This window comes from Micromesistius poutassou, assembly GCF_964030765.1.
Source record: "Micromesistius poutassou genome assembly, chromosome: 3".
Taxonomy (NCBI): Eukaryota; Metazoa; Chordata; class Actinopteri; order Gadiformes; family Gadidae; genus Micromesistius; species Micromesistius poutassou.
The window spans coordinates 7,349,458-7,363,932 of NC_140273.1; the positions used below are offsets into that span (position 1 = coordinate 7,349,458).

The 14,475-nt window shown below is 40.1% G+C and overlaps 1 long non-coding RNA gene across 1 annotated transcript; it reads right to left on the reverse strand.

Moving 5' to 3' along the window:
* Positions 1 to 4,055: 4,055 nt before the first annotated feature.
* Positions 4,056 to 12,070, reverse strand: LOC311341199. The gene is made up of 3 exons (XR_014633292.1): positions 11,967 to 12,070; positions 11,751 to 11,846; positions 4,056 to 4,519 (listed from the first exon to the last, which is right to left on the reverse strand). It is a non-coding gene; the product is annotated as an uncharacterized lncRNA (long non-coding RNA).
* Positions 12,071 to 14,475: the final 2,405 nt, after the last annotated feature.

Here is a 14,475-nt window from a genome sequence, read left to right on the forward strand (position 1 = left end):
CAGTTCAGACCAAAGATTCGCGACGCAACTGCTTGCAACTCGCGACTCCTTGCGACGAGACGGGCTGAGACTTTCTAAAAACGGGGCAGTTCACACTAGAGTAGGCTATAGTTGCTGTGTTTCGCCATTCTCCACTACTTCTGCATTGTAGTAATTCGCTGGAGCTTAGTTTGTTTAGATCCCGCTAATTGGATACATTGCATTCTTTCGTAGTGGCGACTTCTCTACTGCAAGGGAAGCTCGGCTTCACCTAAAATTTCGAAAATTAAATGGTCAGATATATACTGTTGTGTTAACATTTCATTGATTAAAAATGCGTTAGAACACGTCCATCTCGAAGAGAGAAGAGTCCGTTCAGAATCAGCTGCTTATCGCAGGTCGACTGACTCGATTTCCTTCTCATACACTTAGGTGTTTAATTTGCGTGTGTTTAGACAGATGGGCGCGCACACACACGCGCACACCAAGCATCACCCGCATTCATTCATTCTATTAAATACTCACTCGCGGTAAAACTATGTTTTTTCCCACGATCAAATACTCATCAATCCTAAAAGTAATGGGCTTGTACACGATGTCTGGGTCAAGAACATATGTGTTTGCTGTACGGTGTTTGCAGATGCATTGATTTAAAAGTACAACTTACCGCTGTATCAGCTCTTCTTTCCCAAATAACAACCAATCATTTACCCTAAAACTATATTTTGTTTTGGAAGCCTGGAATATACTTTGCTCGAATGTATTATTGTTATTATTATTATTTTAACGGATGGCATAGCCTACTTCATTCATGTTCATTCATGCAGGGAAAAAAATGTTTCCACAATCCACACGCTATTTCTATGCAGTTTCACACGTATGAATAATCTTTGACATCATAATATTTAACATGCAAGTGTAGTGGTGCCTGGTTGCTGCGGGGGAAAATCAACTTTGCGCCGGGTGCAAACTAGCAATGACACATGCGTCGGTGTAGAAAGTAAATTGCGCCGGGCGCAAGATAGGGCCCTTCTTCTGTTTGGCGCACATGGCTAATTTGCATACGCGCACAGGACTGTCGGAATGGGAACATGTCGGACTGGCAGCATTACGGGGGCGCGATTACGGGCTGGCGGAGTTACATTTAAAAATCGCGTTCAAGTAAAAATAATAAGAAAAGCGGAATCAATTTGTGGCGCTCGTTGTTCAATATTGGCCTATGTGTGGGAAACACTGGAGTGGGCTTATCTTATCAACAGGCGGCACTGCTTTTTTAAGGAAACTAAAATCATTTAATACATTTTAATTGAGTCAAATAGATTGCTGAAGGTGGCGCAGGGCACATTGAGGAAAGGGGGCTGAGTGAACTAGGCTACTTTGCTCTCCGTTATGATACAGAAAGTGATCGTGATTGTTGACGGGGGGACGGACGGACCGACGATCGGGATTGACGGGGGGGACGCGTGTTTTTTGTTTTTTTGGCCGTGAGAAATTGGATGTGTGGCGTGTGTAAGCAGGCAAAAACGTGTGTCACACGGTGAAACCGTACAAGTTGGCAGCTCTGAAATGTAGGCTATAAATCGAATTACGTGGGAGCCAGAGGGAACCAAGCTCCCAAAAAGGCAACAAAGTCAAGAAACTGAGGGGGTCTCTCATATATCTGAAGGTGTCTGCCATATTTGGCATTGTAATTTAATCTTAAACAACGCTCATTATCCATCCCCGTGCGGTCTTACCTTTTATTAAATAATAAAAAAATAATAATTATAAAAATATATATAAAAACCGATTTAAAAAAAGATATAAAAAAATATGAAAAAAAAATTCTGAAAAAAAAAATTATATTAAAAAATTATATATAAAAAAAATGTATATAAAAAAATTATGAAAAAAATATATAAAAAAAATAATATAAAAAAAATTATTAAAAAAAAAAATTATATAAAAAAAATTATTAAAAATAATTAAAAATTAAAAAAATAATAATAAAAAAAAAATTGGACGCGCATCTTTTTTTGGACCTGCGCGCGCATGTCAAAAAAAAGATGCGCGTGCGCATGTCCAAAAAAAAGATGCGCGCGCAGATCCAAAAAAAAAGATGCGCGCGCAGGTCAAAAAAAATAAATTTGTGCGCAGGTCCTATTTTTTTTATTTTTATTTTTAATTAATTTATTTTTAATAATTTTTTTTTAATATAATTTTTAGGTTTTTTTAATATAAAATTTTTTTCAGAATTTTTTTTAATATAAATTTTTTTAGATCATCTTTTTTAATAATAATAATTTTTTATTATTATTTTTTAACTGTCTTCTAAATTAAGGAAATGATACAGGGAAACGAATAAATCATTACACGCCACGAGTGAACTTAATAAGCGATCGAAATACTTTTTTCAACCACCGCCTCTTTCCCTTGACATTTAGTTTTCACCTGACAAATGCGACCGATGTAATTAAGGCAACCCGGTCTCACAGGAATCCGTGAAATGAGTCAGTCTACGTGACGTATAGTAGGCTAGCCTATATTTTAATCTAACATCTTTAATGGTAAGAGACTGCACGGGGATGGATGAGTGTTGTTTAAGATGAAATTACAATGCCAAATATGGCAGAGACCTTCAGATATGAGACCCCTCAGTTTTTTGACTTTGCCTTTTTGGAAGCTCGGTTCCCTCTGGCTCCCACGTAATTCGAACACTGATTTATACATTTGCAGGGCATGTTAAATAAGTGCGGTGTAAAACCAAAGATAATACCGTTAGCATCTACAACTTGTATTTAATAAGCCTAAATTGTTGTGCTGTGTCCTAATTAGCTGAAGAGAAATAGCCACATCGTTGCGTTCTAAAACTGGACCTGTCGATTTGACATGTTCAATCTTTGGAGACTCCTTGCAACGGCATCAGCCGCCTTGCGACGACCAGTTCACACTGCTGCAACTTTTCCCCTGCGACGTCCCAAGAGTCTCGTTGCGTCGCGAATCTTTGGTCTGAACTGGTCTTAGGAGACCGTCTATGTGGTATCAATGATGAATTTACCTTAACATGTTCGCTGTAACTGTTGTAATTAGAATAGTTGGTTGAATAATGGACTAGGCCAACATGGACGCAAGATAACCTAATGTGCTATGATGATATTGCTTTTGATGAGGGTGATGTGTACCTTTTTCTAAATATTATGTTTTATATATATATAATTTTTTTTAATTTAAATTTAAATATGGTATCACTATTAAAATGTGACTATGTTTCTGTATACAAATGTTATATCTCCTGTACATGTTTGTATATAATTATATTATAGTACCTGTGGTGTAACTTTGGTGATTTGGATACACGGTGACCCCAAACACATTCATGAGTCTTGCAGGCGAGCCTATAAAAGGCCGCTGCGCCCTGTGACGCATCACGTACAAGGAACACGGATGAAGGGCTAGACCCGAAACGTTTCCCCTTGTTTATGTGTCCTGTAATTGTTGTTTCGGCTTTTAAAATACTTTTGGAACTTCTCAGCCCTAGTGTGCGATCTCCCCATTCTTCACTTGATAAACACTTAAAACATTAGTTTGCCAGCTGCTGGTCAGAGAAGACTATGGGCATCAAGAGAATTAACATGAAAAAGTTCACTGTTCAATTTCACATGACATGTCATTCACAGCTGCTAGTCAGTGATCAAAGTGTGAATTTCAAATTCAACAATATGGCCAAATATTCAGGTATAACTTGAAAAACATTCTGCAGTTACACTTATGCTAGAACAATAATCCCTGCTCAGATGCATCTAAAATACAATTTAAGACAATAAAATGTGTGATAAACACTTAAAACAGTAGTTTGCCAGCTGCCGGTCAGAGATGACTATGGGCATCAAGAGAATTAACATGAAAAAGTTCTGTTAAAATTCACATAACATGTCATTCACAGCTGTCTTGACACGTATGGCTTCACAGGTCTAACTTGAAAATACATTCTGCATTAACATTTTGCTAGAACAATCAATGTAGCAATGTAACAATGTAGAAAAATATAAATAAAATAAATCAATGTCAAATTTCACGTTGCCTTATTAGCAATAACTTACAAATGGGTGTAACACACATTTTACAAACTTTTGAGTTATTAACCAGCAATTAGTCTGAGAACACAACACAAAACAATTATGTGAACTTGTCAAATTTCACAGCTGCTAATCACAGCTGACTCCAAGAGGGAAAACCTGTTTCTTTATTTCACTTTTCTTTTTGCAACGTTTAGACAAGACAAAGCTTTTTCTTTAGAGATCGCACACAGAGCATTTTGGGCCATTATCCAGGAACACGTGTTTCAAAGGTGTACTTAAGGTCCTCCGGATAGGAAATATTGAGTGCATAAAGGAGGCCGAGAAGGTAGGCCATGGGAGTATCCGGAAGGTCCTTTACTACTATGGATTCCTCTAAGATGAGTGCGATGTTTTGGATCTTGGGGGATGAGGCTTCAGCCACACAGGACATACAGAATTCCCACAGTGACTCCCTTGGCAGCCACGTCATCTGGATCAGTTTCCTGTTTGAGGACATTAAGAAATATGATTTTCAATTCAAACTCACATCACATACTACATGTCTTGTAGGGAGCCAGGCATCTCAAATTGGATTGTCATATCCAATATGAAGTTGTCTGTCATTTTAGCTTTGTTGTTGAAGGACCATTCCGGTGTATACTGATCCATATTCCCGTCATTCAAGCCTATCTGGTGCTGTCCATGGGAAAAATGAGAAAATTTGTAAAGCTGACTTAATGTGGTATTCAATAACACACAAGTTTAAGCAAGCACTCCGATTGGTCAATTCCCATTCTAGAGTGTGTTTAAATGCCTGGTGAAAGAACAGACAAAAATAATGTGCCTAATTACAGAAAGTATCGCTACGCTAACTAGCTGAAACTACTTTCATGAGCCTAGTTTCCATAACAACGTTCAACTGTTACATTGTTTCACTTGCGCAGTAGGAACGAGGCGCTTTTACAATAGGAACTATTTTCTGATGGAGATGAACTCTGGCAGAAAGCTTGAATTTGAGGGCAAATTAACCCACAATATGAAAACATTTTACAATATTGTTGATAATGAAGATGGTTTGTGTTATTGATTTGCAATCTTACACTCGATGGTGTTCTTGAATGTCATTATTGGTACTTGAAGCACAGGACTTCGGAACTCGGCGCAAGCGCCTCGTTCCTACGGCTGTGCTTTGCGTACCAATGACATTCAAGAACTCCATCTTGTGTAAGATTGCTTAAAAGAACCGATCACAGGTGGCCAGAGTAGGAAATGTGACATCCACTATCCCTCAGCACAAGTGCTTCCCAGGGCCAGAGCCGTATATAGAGAGAGTTCCGCCAACTCTGTTTAGAACGTTCAGGACAATTCTGTCGTGGATTGGTTCAAAGGTAGTCACGTGTTTTGTATACGCCATCTTACAGACCAAACATTAATCAATCGTCATTACCATGCTATCAAGGCAAGTACGACAACTTACAAGAGAGGAATATATATCTGTAATATCATTACTTTTCGAAAGAAAATGTTGTGTTGTGTAGCCTATGGTTGCTCTCTAAGGCCCGGACGTGGTAAACGTCTGCATCATTTCCCTCAGGACCCTACTAGGAGGAAATTGTGGGAGCAGAGGGTCAGAAGGATGAACTGGAAGCCGAATAATTTTTCCTTGTTGTGTGAGGTAAGAACATTTCTATCATGGACTTTGTAAAGAAAACACATTTGGAAAATATTATTGTACCCCATCAATTCATGGCATGCTTCGAAAAAAGTACTAACCAAAGTGAATTTGATTTGAACTTAGCCTAGTAGTGTTAAGCTACACGATGCTCGCTAGCTCTTTGCGCCTTTTTTATGCTAATGCTAGCACTGAACTCCGGGACAAACAACCTGCATCTGCCATCTGTATTTTTCCACCAGGCTCTTTTATGCATAAGTTTGCATAAGTATGCACTGGTTAGATGCCATTCTGTGAAAATGTATGCAATTTTTAGAATAATGACAACTATTAATACTACATCATTGCAAGGCTAGCCTACTTGACGTGCTATCTTTCTGCACTGCCGCATTTTACCCTGCATTCTTTCAAAACACCGGCTGCATTGTCTTTGTTTATGTTCATGCATGTCAGAAAGATTGTGATTAACTTTGCACGGAAATCATGTGGATATATTGCAAACAAATGCCCTTTTGCAGCATTGCTTGGTCAGCTTTTTCTCGAGTTACAGATAATACATGGTCAGTTCATGTTTGCTGGAGAGATTTATGTTACTCTTGTCTAGAGTCTAGTGCAAACAGCATGGTGCCAAAGAGCTTATGTAATCCATGCAATAACTATGCATTGGTTAGATGCCATTCTGTGAAAATCCATTACCATCATTTACTTTCTCTTTGAAATTGCATTAAAATGTGACTCAGTTTGTAGGACCACTTCGATGAGACACAGTTAGAGTCACAGAGCTGATGGTGTTAGGAAGCTCAAGCCAAATTCCATCCCAATACTGTTCGTCTTCACCCCACCGACACCGCCCAGCAGACCCACCAAATGAAACGGACTGAAGATGAACCATCTCTGAATGCAAACATTCAGAATGTATTCAGAATGTATTATACGCTATATAGTGTAAGAAGTAAAGATATTAAAGATTGTCTAATACAAAATGTATACTTTTACCGTAATATTTGAGATGTTTTAATGGCTCTTCCCTGATTTCACTGTTGATATTTTAATATGAATATTGAATATGAATTTTCCTGTTGGAGGATCTTCCTGAGAGTCTGTTGTTTAAATGTTGTACAAATTATTGTGTACTGCTAGAATGCAAACATTCAGAATGTATTATAAGTTATAGTCTAAGAAGTAACCAAAGTTATTTTTATATTGCTAACGTCTGATTCATTTTTTATGAAAGAGAAAACTCTTTAATTGATCAACAAAATCATACGTGTATGGTCTTTTTTCCCTTGGGCATTAGTCATCAGTCAGACTTTTAACAATAGACACAGTCTGATCACCTAAGTAGGCTATGAGAAGGGTTAATTTGATGTTTAGGGGAAATATTTATAGTCTAGATTAAAATAAATAACCAAGAAGTTGTAATTTTTAGCCAATGTCTCAATAAGTAATCGTAGGCTACACGGCGACGGCTATCGGAGAAGGTAAGGTGAACGCGGCTCCACTGATAGGCGATCAGGGCTCCAGAGTGCGACCTATTAGGTCGCATATGCGACCTAATTTCTTAAGGTGTGAGTTAAAATTTAATGAGGTCGCTCCGGTGCTACTTGCAGGAGGACGAGCAGATATGAAGCGGTCGATAGTAGATTATTTTAAGAAGAAAAATGTCTCGGAGGAGGAAACAAATGAGGCTGTTGTTGGTGCTGGAGAAGGGTTAGTAGAGGAAGCAAAAATAATCTCAGATTCTTATTCTGAAGAGGACAGTGACAGGACAGTGGTTGGCGAAAGAGGCGGGGGGCAATGGGGAGAAAAAAAAAAAAGTATTGTTTAACAAAAATGGCTGGCGCAGTTCCCATGGTTGCGTTATGAGGGACAAACCATGGTGTGTGTACTGCAGGACATGTGGCCCGTCCGTTGCAGGCAAAACACATTTTGTAAATGGGTCTACACAATTCAAAGTCATTAAAATTACACAATGAAAGCCAAAAGCACAAGACGTGCAGGGACCGCTGCATCACATGAAGCTCCCAGTCTCTCCCCACCTCATTTAATCAGATAGATGAGACCAATCGCTCGGCGGAGAATGAACAAATGATCATCAAGTTTAACACCGCCTACAACATCGCTAAAGAGGAACTCCCGTTTACAAAATGATGAAGAATAACGGACTGAACGTCAACCCCACATATTCCAACGACACTGCGTGTGCACAATTTGTGGGAGTTATAGCAGACACACTCAAGGGAAAGACCGCTGACAAAGTCGCATCCGCCCCCTACCTCTCGTTCATGCTTGACAGTTCCACTGACAAATCCACCAAAGAGTGCGAGATTATATATGCCCGTATCGTTGAAGATGGAAATAATGGCCATAATGTGGTTGAACATGCCCATGCAGAAGGTGAAGTGTGTCTCATATAGCCAAATGATAATAACTATATGGAAAAATGCTCTATAGGTTAATTATAATTTCCGTTAGAATTAAATTATTATTTAATGCCATCATGCCCAGGTATCTTATCAAAACACACAGAATTGTGTGTGTGTGTGTGTGTGTGTGTGTGTGTGTGTGTGTGTGTGTGTGTGTGTATAAATATTCCATGTTATGTGCTTAATTTAAGGCGTTTATCTATCTTTATTTTTATTCTTTATCTATTTATTTGTCAATCTTTCATAAACATAAGGTCATGTATTAATAACACTATACAAAGAAAAATATGGTGCTACCTAATTAGTTTTGGTGCTACTAAATGAAAAGCTAGGTGGCACCAGTGCTACCTGTGAAAAAGTTACCTTTTAACCTTTTAACATTCACAAACAGTTTATGATGATAATGAGCGATTTGTTGCAACATCCCATCTTCGTTCCATTGGCAGACGTTGTACAGTGAGCTGACTTGGGTCTACAAGATGGCACCCATGATTTCAGTTGGCAGAACTCTCTCTATATACGGCTCTGCCCAGGGCTATGTGATGCACCCGCTGCAGAGCAGCAATCACACCTCCATCATCAAATTTGCTGCTGCAATGGGTTGGTGCACCTGATCAGCAGAAACAACAATCAAATGGGCCTATACCTAAAAAGGAGCCATTAATAAGCCATTTAAAAAGGCCCCATAGCATGAAATTTTCACTTTGAGGTTTTCTAACATTAAGTTGAGTTCCCCTAGCCTCCCTATGGTCCCCCAGTAGCTAAAAATTGCGTTAGGTGTAAACCGAGAAGTAGCTATCTTGCTCCGTCTTTGAAAAAAGGATCGCTGAAACGCTTCGATTTGGCTTCCGGCCCCATATGACGTCATATGGGGCCATGTTACCTCCCCTTTCTCTGCTTGGCCCGCCCAGAGAATTTGGCCCGCCAATGAGACAATGAGCTAGGACCGTGCGAGCGCCACATGTGTGTGCCACACTGTAACGCAAGTGTTCTTTGGTATTTGGATAACCGTTCCGCTGTTGGTGTAAAGGCCCATTCACACCCTATGGTAAATACGGATACGGACGCTTTTGTCTGGTCCCGGAGGTCGTCCGTCAGTGGGTCCGTCGCCTCTGCGCTTACGAATCCGGAGTGCTCCGGACAAACCGGAGCACTACCACCGGAGATCGAGGCGGCAGTAGAGGCAGAAGTCCCAACCACGAGAGTAGTAGGCCTATAATAACTGATATGTATATATATTTTGTATTTAACGTTTTATACTTATATTATACTATATAAGTGACCTTATAATTTTATTGTTCACCTGCTTTGGCAATGCAAATGTATATTCTTTATGCCAATAAAACTTTTTTGAATTTAAATTTTGAGCAGAGAATCTGCAGGTTGGTGAGGGGTGCCACATGCCACCTCCACGTACACTTTGTGCCGGATGACACAGAGCATAATCATCTCCTCTACAGATACCATGTTTGCGATTGTCGATGCCGGTCATTTTATACACGACAGTCACTGCCCTCTAGACAGGTTGTTTTGCGTAACATCCATAACACTGAAACTGGACGGAGGTATGAAGGGTAGTCCCGGAGACAACGTTTAGTACGGACGGACAAATTTCGTCCGGAGCCGGAGGTATGAGGCGGCCTTCATGGCGCATAACATGCAACACAATAACGCAAGCTTGCATAAAGCTCCCATTTGGTGAAAAGACTAGACTCGGGTTGGTTGAGAAGGAATTGGGAACCGCGACATGGAGGAAAAAAGGATTGTTTCCTAGGATTGTCTGTCGGAGCCCCGCTGTAGCGGGCAGTGGGGCTGGCCAGCGTTCAGCAGGTAGCCCCGGGGGTGGCCAGCGGGCAGCGGGGCTCCGACGGACAATCCTGGGCAACAATCCTTTTCTCCTCCATGTCGCGGTTCCCAATTCCTTCTCAACCAACCTGACGCAGACAACCCCGGGCAACAATCCCCTTCTCCTCCATTTCATTTCTCCGTTGAGTCTGTAGCCTCTTAATATTGACGTGGAAGTGGAAGAACCAGAGGCGTCTGAGAACCCGTCGCAGTCGTTTGAGATTCATAATATCATACGGAGGCGCAAACAGCTTTTGACCATGATAATATATATTATATAGATATCTAAATATAATATGATATTATTTAGATATAGAGCTCCAGGACTCCCGCCGGAGCACCCGGAGTGTTCAGTGTTCCACTGTAAACACTAGCGCATGGTACCGTGGCTGCAAGCTGCTCAGGGCCACACTCCCACCCTCCACCTTGACCCGCCTCTAAAAACGGCACGTTTGTGGAGAGCTCATTGTGGGACTGGCTCGTAGTGGCTGTAACTCTGCACCAAGGCTGAATTTCTTGAACGTCTTCAAGTACTGTATTAGGGGCCCACTAACACCTTTATTAAAGCATCCATAAAATAGCATGCCATGGGACCTTTAAACAAATAACATTTCCTAGCATTCAGCTAATATCTCCTCATGATCCAATAGCTATGCGACCCCTGAGGGTGTTGTAAAAAAACTCTGGTCTTCTCAGCAGCACGTAGGCTGATAACTATGAAAACTATGTAAACTACACTACCGTGATTTCCCGCATATAGGCCGCATCGTGGACAAACCGCAAGCCTTTAATTTATGTATTAAAAAAACAATTGTGTGCATGAGAATGGTGAGAGCACATCAAACGCTCGTAGCAGCTAGGACCCGTCTTTCTTTACTGTCTCCGAGTGTGTGTCGCTGTTAAACACCTGACAATGAGCTAGTTTACCATGATAAGACTGCCATATGAATCTGGAAAAAATGAATAAAGACAGGATTTCGTCTCCTATATTTCCTATGCAGGATAACTCATGTGTGTTTCCATTGAAAACAAGAACATTCAAAGTGATCCTAAACTTTAAACCTACTTGACGTTCTGTTGGGCAAAAGCATCAACCAAGAAATTTAAACAAATAATACAAACTGAACTTCCACCATCATGCATAGCGCACATTTAAACAGATAAAAGAGCAGAGAGGAGCCAGCTCAACAAAAGCATCTTCGCTCATGGTATAATCTATCTATCTATAATCTATGGTATAATTCACCCCTGTGAGATGCGTGCCAGCTCACCAGCATAACCTGCAATGTCCACAAAACCAAGGAAATGGTTCCAACCCAATGTAGAAGAGTACATCACCCTTGTAGTTATGTGGCCCAGAACATTTGACTCGGACTGTAAGAAAAATAATAGCTTGTAGCCTGTAGAGGCCTAGACCTAACCACTAGTATCAAAAGAATGACCTGACAGGTGGTGAGTGATATGGCTGTGATCTAGCCCCCTAGTTCTAGCCAAAGCAGGTAGCCTCGGTCTAACATCTGCCGACAACAACCTGTATATCAAAGCAGCATCTTCCTCATGGTATAATCTGAAACCCCTGTCAAATGTGATAGAGGGACTCACTTCACAACCAATAAGCTTTTATATAAGACAGGCAATTAACTTCCCTTCCCTCTCTCAAGCAGTCCGAGGGCGAAACAGAAATAAACTTTCAGATTTTCTACTTGTGTAGTATTTTCAATTACAGTATCTTCATTTTACAATTGTATCTCTATGCTTGTAACATTTATATTAATGACCATTAATACTTACAAGACACTGCTTGAAAAGTAGATTAGGATCTTCACGTAGGAACACAGGAAGTCCTTTCATGGCTGCTTCCTTGCCGTGTCTGACGATGTTGGTGGTCTCAAAGGAAAAAAAGAAAAAACAGAAAGATAGCTCTAATAATAGCAAGACTAATTGTAATTCAACAGATTGAATTTCATCTGGGCAAAAGTATTGTTTGGTACTGTACTGTGCACACACCTCATCATCAAGCTTTCTCAGTATCTCCTTCAGGTCCTTGCCAAACTCTGTTTTTCGGGCGCGGTACAAACTCAGCAGTAGGGGCGCATATTTTTCTACAGCAGCTCTGAATGTTCAGAGTAGATCTTTGTTTGTAATACAGAAAAACTCCTCACAAATCTGTAAACTGCAGGAAAAAACAAATATGTACAGAGGAATAGTAAGTAAATTGGGAGAATTTGTAACCTGTCAAAAATAGTCTATAGCCATTATCATTTTTAAAAGCATTTACAGCCTCTCCAGGTTGTAGTGGGTGCCTGCTTGCGTGAATGAACGTGCGTGCACGTGTGTTCGTGCGTGTGTGTCGTCGCTTATTCGCTTCAAATACTTTCTTTTCTTTTCAAAACTTGGGAATTAATACGGCGCGGTAAATAAAGTATTTAAAGCGAATAAGGGACGCTGTTTTTGTTGTTTATCTGGGGCCGTATTCACAAAGCGTTTTATCTTACCGCTAGGAGTGCTCCTAACTCGCGCTAAAACATTTTACGTAGGAGTTTTTTCTTAAAAGTTATTCACAAAGCCGTTGAGTATGGAAGCATATATGTAGTAAAATTCAAATGGAAATGCAATTTGCAATTCAATAAGTCATTACATTATGCAATTGACAATTCATTATGCAATTGAATAATGTAATTTGTAAATACGTTATTCAAAGTGTATTTTAATATGCAAAGTGAAAATGAAATCCTCAATAAAATTTGCAAAAGTTATAACAATAAAAATAGAATAACATTGTCAAATTTTTTGAGTTCCTTTATTCAAATTGAAAAGCTATAGCGTCCCCGTGATTGCAATGCACTTTGCCACGCTCCGTGTGTTGCAAAATTCAAATGACATTTCAATCCGCAAAACACTTTGCAAAACGTTTTGCAAAACGTTTTGCAAAACGTATCAGCCAATCGCGTCTGGGCGGGAACTACGTCACTTGCTCGTCAGACCAGCTGATCATCCACACACGTTGCAATTTATTTTCTATGCCTACCATTGTGCCAGATTTGACTCTTAATAGGTCTATGGTTTGACTGAGTTTACGTAATTATAACTGAAAACGGCGGAAAAGACGGTCTGGCAGCTGCTGCGGGATAAATAAATAAATAAATTTCAACGTGCGTGGATGATCAGCTGGTCTGACGAGCAAGTGACGTAGTTCCCGCCCAGACGCGATTGGCTGATACGTTTTGCAAAACGTTTTGCAAAACGATTTGCAAATTGTTTTGCGGATTGAAATGTCATTTGAATTTTGCAACACACGGAGCGTGGCAAAGTGCATTGCAATCACGGGGACGCTATAGCTTTTCAATTTGAATAAAGGAACTCAAAAAATTTGACAAAATGTTATTCTATTTTTATTGTTATAACTATTGCAAATTTTATTGAGGATTTCATTGTCACTTTGCATATTAAAATACACTTTGAATAACGTATTTACAAATAACATTATTAAATTACATAATGAATTTACAATTGCATAATGTAATGACTTATTGAATTGCAAATTGCATTTCCATTTGAATTTTACTACATATATGCTTCCATAGTTGAGACCTACTCATACTAAGGATAAATCACTAAGAGTGAACTAAGAGTAACGCCCCCTAACGCCCCCTTACGTCGATTCTCGTGCACGAGTTTTGAAGTAGTACGGTGATTGGCTGTTGAGTGCCGGCGGTCTCCGTGAAACTCATTCGCAACTTCCCACAAACGAGCCCACTAAATCAACGAAAAATAAGGAAATAGCCTAGGCTACAAATTAAGTCCTATCAAATAGTTATGGACAGTGCAGTTAGCAGAATACACGCACGATGACAAGTTTGTGCAGACCACGATAATGACGTTGTATGCACGTTAAAAAGAGAGCCAAAGCAAACAATAAAAATACGTAAATTGCATTATATCAAGGAAGTAATTAAAACTGCGCGCAGTGATGAACGGGACCTCGCGCCGGCTTGCGGCCGCCGGTACGAGGTCCCGTTCATCACTGCGCGCAGTTTTAAAAAAAATTCGCGCCGGCTTGCGGCCGCGTCACGTGCCGTCGTAACATGTGTGCTGGCAAGATGTGCACATGTTAGGACCGCACGTGACGCAGCCGCAAGCCGGCACGAGGTCCCGTTCATCACTGCGCGCAGTTTTAAAAAAGCGCAGTTTTAAAAAAAATTCGCAAATTTATGTAATCTGTAGAAGCAGAGGTGCCCTGTGGTGTCCTACTGATTGTTTTGACATTAACATGTAAGACCACATTTAACTGAATTACATGTTCATTAACCCTACATCAATGATCCGATAAATTCCCTAGGAGGAGTTCGTTGAAATACAACGCGAAAAAGTGAAAGAGTTCCATTCAAAATGGCCAACTTTGACAGCACGCCACGGCCATGCCCTTCAATGTACAGTCACAAATAGCACGATTTTGTTTCAGCACCACTTCATGACTGTACTGACCAATTTTGAAGCAGATCTGATAAATTCCCTA